Genomic DNA, 6,000 nt, shown 5'->3' with positions numbered 1-6,000 from the left:
AATCAGTTATGAAGAGACTAGCATGCTTCTTTAGTACCTGCAAATAGGGTCCTTTTTCTTCTTCTGGTAGGTCTTTAGCTAACACCTCTTCTAGGCCTGTGACTTCCTCTTTGTTTAGAGGGTCTTGACTACCCTCTCCTTCTGGGTCTCGTAGTACTATACCCGTTACCTCCAAAGAACTAGCATCCTCCTCAGATGACTCACCCTCAGACGAAGAGTAGTTGCTTGTGCTCCATTCGTCCATTGAAGTCTCCATATCCAGGTTTTGTTGTCTACCCTGCTTCATGTCATACACAATTTTTTGTTGCTTGCCACCGGCCTTATGACTTGGGCGCAACTCATGGGAACTTGTCTCCCAATCCTGCCTGGCCTTCATAGCCATAAGCCAAGGTCTTCCAAGAATTAATGGGTAGCCCTCCCCCTTAGTTGGGATCACATAAGCATCAATTGAGAGTGCCACACCAAAAGCTGAAACCTTCACTTCATTAACCTTTCCTACACAAGCCACCCTTACATTATTTTACATCTTAGCTTGTAAGGAAGTCTGCTTGTTTACTTCCAAACCCAACCTGTGCATCAATTTCTCTGTCATAACACAAATCTCGGCTCCACCACCCACATACACATTGGAGACTCGCTAACTCTTAATATTTGCATCAATGATTGGCACAATATCCTTCATGCCTCTTGCACTAATGGACCCAACTGACTTTGCCTTAGCCCTCCCAGTGCTAACCATCTTAGACCAGGTTCTACACATCTTTGGGGAAAGGTGGAGGAGTTGCTGCCATGAGATCTTTGGTCCTTGCTTACTTACATCTGCTATGAGGTCATAGGGTATGGATCCCACCCCAAGTGGAAAGTCTTCTACTCCTATGTGCCTCCTTGACCTACTCTTCCTTTTCTTGTCTCCTATCACTTGGGAGGAACCCTCATTCCCTTTATCCGGCTTTGAAGCTTCCATTTCATCAGTTCTTTGTCTCCTAAATCTCTTTATTGGCATGGCAACAGCTTCCTCCATTTTTGCTTTTCCTTTATCCTTACCATTGTCAAGACTTATGACAGAGACAGCCCTATCCTCCCACCTGATGGTAGTGGAGGGATCTTTGATGGTGCTTGTGGTGGTGGAGGAGGGGGTCTCAATACTTGAATTGGTGGAGCCACATGTTCATTTTGTCCATTTGGCGGCCTTGCTCAAGGAGGGGTAACTTCTTGGCGGGGATGTCGTCTTTGATTACCATTTCCTTGATAGCGTCGTGGGTGAGGGCAATAATACATGCCGTGACCTACCTCTCCACAATTGTAGCAAACGTACTCACGGGTTTTCCTTTGTCCTTCTTGTCTATTTTGTTCATTTCCTGGCTGGGGAGCCCTTACACCTTGAACCAAATTGATGGACATGCTCTCTAGTTGATTGGTGATTTGTTGAAGCGGCTCTTGTTGAGAGGACTCTTGGATTGTTGCTCCTGTCCCTGCTACTACCCTTGCCGTAGGTTGAGCTAGCGGTGGAGGATCCATTCCTCCTTGTAGCTGAGCTTGGAACTTTAATTTCCTATCCTTATCCCTTGCATAATTCATAGCTTTCTCAAAGGTGTCTGGGAATTTACCTTTTACCTTTTCTCGAACGATGGGGTAAAGCCTTGCTAGGAAATAGTCCTTCTTTAGGCACTCTGGCGCCCTTTCCCCTTCGCCTAGTGATGCACACCACTTCTCCCACCGGTTGGAAAAATTCCCTTCATAGCTTCTATAGTCATTGGGTGATGTTTGGCATAGCTCTAAGAGTTGTCTCCATTCTTCGATGAAGGCCGTTTTTAAGGCTTCCCAGTCTCTTCTTTCTTCGGGTGCCAAAGTTTGATACCATATTTTAGCACCTTCTCTTAAGACTAGTGGAAAGGCCCTTAGCTTTGTGGCCTCATCATCCCTTCCCGACACTAAAAATTCCATTTCCAAATTATCCAAAAAGTCTGAAGCAACCTCCCCAGGCTTACCATAAAAATTAGGGAAGGCCATAATGTAACTAAGAGAGTACACAATTACACAAACAGCTCCAATTTACTGAAAGTAGAGTATGATAAGTACAATTTGGAGATTTAGCATAGCTAGCTCAAAATAGGATGAATATTGACACATCAAAGGAGTGGTAATAATATACTAAGGGTAGAATGACAGGGTGAGGAGAGCGCAAGATTTCCCCAAGTCTTTCAGCTCCAAACAACAAGGCTATTCTTTGTTGATAGAATAATTTCCTATCAATACATATATTAACACGCATATGATGCACAAAATGAAAAGGAAACATCCGTGGATCATTATTGTCATTATTGGCATCCATACCTATCCACACAAATAGACTAGCTTAGTTGCACCATATTTGGACCAATGAGCCTGATCAGCCACAGAAGGTTGGCACCTCGGATCACTTCTACTCTTCCGGACGCATCTATGAAGATGTAGGGGGTGATGGCAACACTTATTACTATGTCGAGCCTTTTTACAGGTAGTAGTTGGATGCTATTGCCATAATCAACATGACAAACAAAAGTTACACCATTAATGTGCAAACCATCATCAACAAGGACAGTCTCTTTAGATTGAGATAACTTCTTGAAAATTAGCAACAAAGGTAGAGTGGGAAGGCTCTTCACCCAATCACCAAAGCACTTTAGACAATATCCAAAGAAATCTTCGCGCGGACAAGAGGTTGGCTTAGGACTAGTGGAGTCTGGATTCACAAAGTGCATTGGGAGCACACGCATACGAGCGGCAATCTTATAGGCAAGACTCTGCCTCTTTGCTTCATGAGGGTTTAGGGGTGAAATTCGTGGTTGTAGGTTTGATGTTGAAGCTGGTTGCTCAGTGGCCTTTTTCTCGCCAAAAGTGGTCATGTAACCCCTACTAAATGAGATGGGACCAAATGTCACCTTCAGCACGTGCTGCAACTTTAGGTCACTTAGGTGTGGATGTGAGCTTCCTTTTCTTAATTACCTTTTTAGGAAAGAGAGATCTAGTAGTACTCTCTCTTTCTTTAATGTGCGTTATGGTACTTTCGTGTGTATTGATGTAGATAATTTCAATTGTGTGTGCATCGGGAGTTATTGGAGCATTCATAGGTTAAGAGGAGAGGTAAATCAAACTCTCCTCCTCATTCTTTTTTGTTGGCGACGATCACGAACAAGGCAAGGAGAGGGACTTACTTCTTGAATGTCGATGACGCTACAGCCAGGCAACAAGATCTCGATGAAATCTTTCAGGGCCTATAGAGCCTCCTCCTCCTGTCCTCCAATTTGCAAACTCCTCACACCACTCGTCCATGTTGAAAATTGCACACCTTCATTGTTTGTGAACTGAAGGTCTATGTAGCCCTCCTCAGTGGGGGCACCAAAATGAAGCACACAAAGCGCACCCGGTGGCCTCTACACCAAGGTACTACTTGGATGCCTCATGGTGGGGGGTATTGAAGGGGCACCACCTAACGTTTTATGTGGCTAGGACATGACCAAGAGCTAGTAGATTTGACGCTCTATTGTTGAGAATGACATCTTTATGGGAGAGAATCACCTTGAGTATATGGAAGGAGTTGTGCTCACACACACCTTCAACCAACCTTAATGGAGCGAGAGAGAGAGAAAGAGAGAGAGAGAGAGAGGAAGAGAGCCACCAACAAGGATCCAAGGAATGAACTATTGGAGTGAGAGGTTTGAAGAGGTGCTTATTTCCAAAACCTCTCTTGTCTAACCGTATGAATGGTTGCAATTATGTATGTGGAGCAAATATACGTATGAGGGTGATGGAGAGAGGAAGGAGAAGGGAGAAAGGAAAGAGAAGAGAAAGTGGAAAATAAATGTGCTTGATAATGGATGTGGGAGAAGGATGAAACACATATAACTAGAATTGCCTTGATCAAGCCTTAACAAAACTTGTTACACGCACCCACGCCAATGTAAATGCATTCATCACAACAAAATTTAAACTTGAGCATTAATCATTCATTAAGTGGAAATCAAACGGAAAACCTTCACACCTCCACCAAGGGAGTGAGTACACACACAAAGCATCCACACAAATCAAACATGCTAGCTACAATCATGGGAATGTAAACACTATCACCCTGCCAAAATGATGGTAGCCTAGAGGTGCACAAAGAGCCTAATTAGGACATGCTACAATGGAGAGGGGCTCAAGTCCCTTTAAGCTAAGATGGGGGGCTCTTTACATAGCCTCTCCCACCCCATTACAATTAGTGACAATTACAATTAAGGGCTTGAATTGGGGGACAAATTGGGATGCCCTGGGAGCCGCTACCTTGACCTTCTTGATACCTTCACCTTGCCTCTCTCTCTCACACACACACACACACATACACACACACACACACACACTTTTGATTGATATAGTTTGCAAATGTTGAAAAAAGGTGATTTTCACAGTCTATGTGATCTCTCTCTCTCTCTCTCTCTCTCTCTCACACACACACACACACACACACACACACACACACACACACACACACAGTCTATGTGATCTCTCTCTCTCTCTCTCTCTCTCTCTCTCTCTCTCTCTCTCTCTCTCTCACACACACACACACACACACACACACACACACACACACAAACAGGCTGACAACACGTTGTCATGCGTACAATTTTGACTATTATAGGTCATTGAAAAAGGATGGAATTTCATAGAATATAAACTACTTCACTCACTTTTCAAAGGCTCTCTAATGTGTCTATGATAAGGAGGACAACCCAACAGGGACTCACCAACTCAATTTTGGTGTTGATCCAACAGGCCATGCAAATCAACCAGAACACAACTTATGGAAGCTCTCTCCTTCCTCTAATTTTTCAAACTCCATTATAAAGAGTATAGATACTAGACTATCGAATAATAACAAAAATCTATTGTGTTCCTCAGTGCTCAAGAAAAACCTAGGTTTAGTATAGTCCCACCTATAAATTTTCTCAATTATATCTGATGCACTTTGGAGGCCTTTCCACGTGACATAAGGAGAGCTCGGGGGGGGGGGGGGGGGGGGGGGGCGGCACCGAGGCAAAGAAAGAAAGAGAGTGGATTGGGTGCCAAGAAAAGGGTCTCTCTCTCTCTCTCTCTCTCTCTCTCTCTCTCTCTCTCTCCATCCATAGGAAGTGCCACACACTCGTAAGATTTAATCTGAATGTTAGGACATACACAACGATTGGAGGAAAAGAATTAGGTTTAGTATAATCCCATCTAATTTTTTTGAGATTTATCTCTAATTACAAATGGCTTTTATCAGGCAAGAGAAAGCGGCTTGCCGAGAAGAAGAAGATAGGTTCTTGATAGAAATATAGTGTACTTCCAAAAATGTTCGGGTATGTTTTGGGTCACAGTGTGCATATGTTGTATTGGTTTGAGACCCCTATGCAAAGGATATGCCAAGGTCTGCATGTATTCTTTTAACGTTAATTCAAATCAAGCTCTAAAGAGCATTTTAAAAAAAACTATAACGGTTAGAGAACATAAATTAATGTTTAAAGAATTTACAAAGTGTAGAGAAGTTTAGTGAAAAATCCTTTGAATATAGTAAAGTTGCCTCTAGAATGTTTGAAAAATTCTTGAAAAATCCTTAATTTAGTGTAATTCCACCTGCAAATTTTGAAATTTATCTCAAAGTATAGATTTGAAGGTGAGGAAACCTACAAAGTATAGAGAAACTGAGTGTAAAAGCCTTCAAATATATTCAAGTTGCCCCTAAAATTTCTCATATGCAAGTTTTCTAAGTTTTTAGGAGAAAGCACAATGTCTCAACTCGATTTAGTGTAACCCCCCTCACAAAATTTTGAGATTTGTCTCAAAAATTCTAATGTGGCTTTAAACGCTCGAGAAACCTAAATTTAGCTAAATCCCACTTACAAATAATGAGATTCATCTTTGAATTCCAAGGCAACCCAAAGCCAAAAGCACTGAAAAAGCTCAACAAAATCTAGCATAAAAACCTTAAAAAATAGCCGAGAATTG

The sequence above is a fragment of the Adiantum capillus-veneris genome, chromosome 6 (genome assembly GCF_014529385.1).
Source record: "Adiantum capillus-veneris isolate H3 chromosome 6, ASM1452938v2, whole genome shotgun sequence".
NCBI classification, from domain to species: domain Eukaryota; kingdom Viridiplantae; phylum Streptophyta; class Polypodiopsida; order Polypodiales; family Pteridaceae; genus Adiantum; species Adiantum capillus-veneris.
The sequence above is the reverse complement of the archived record's forward strand: the minus strand, read 5'-3'. Positions refer to the sequence as shown.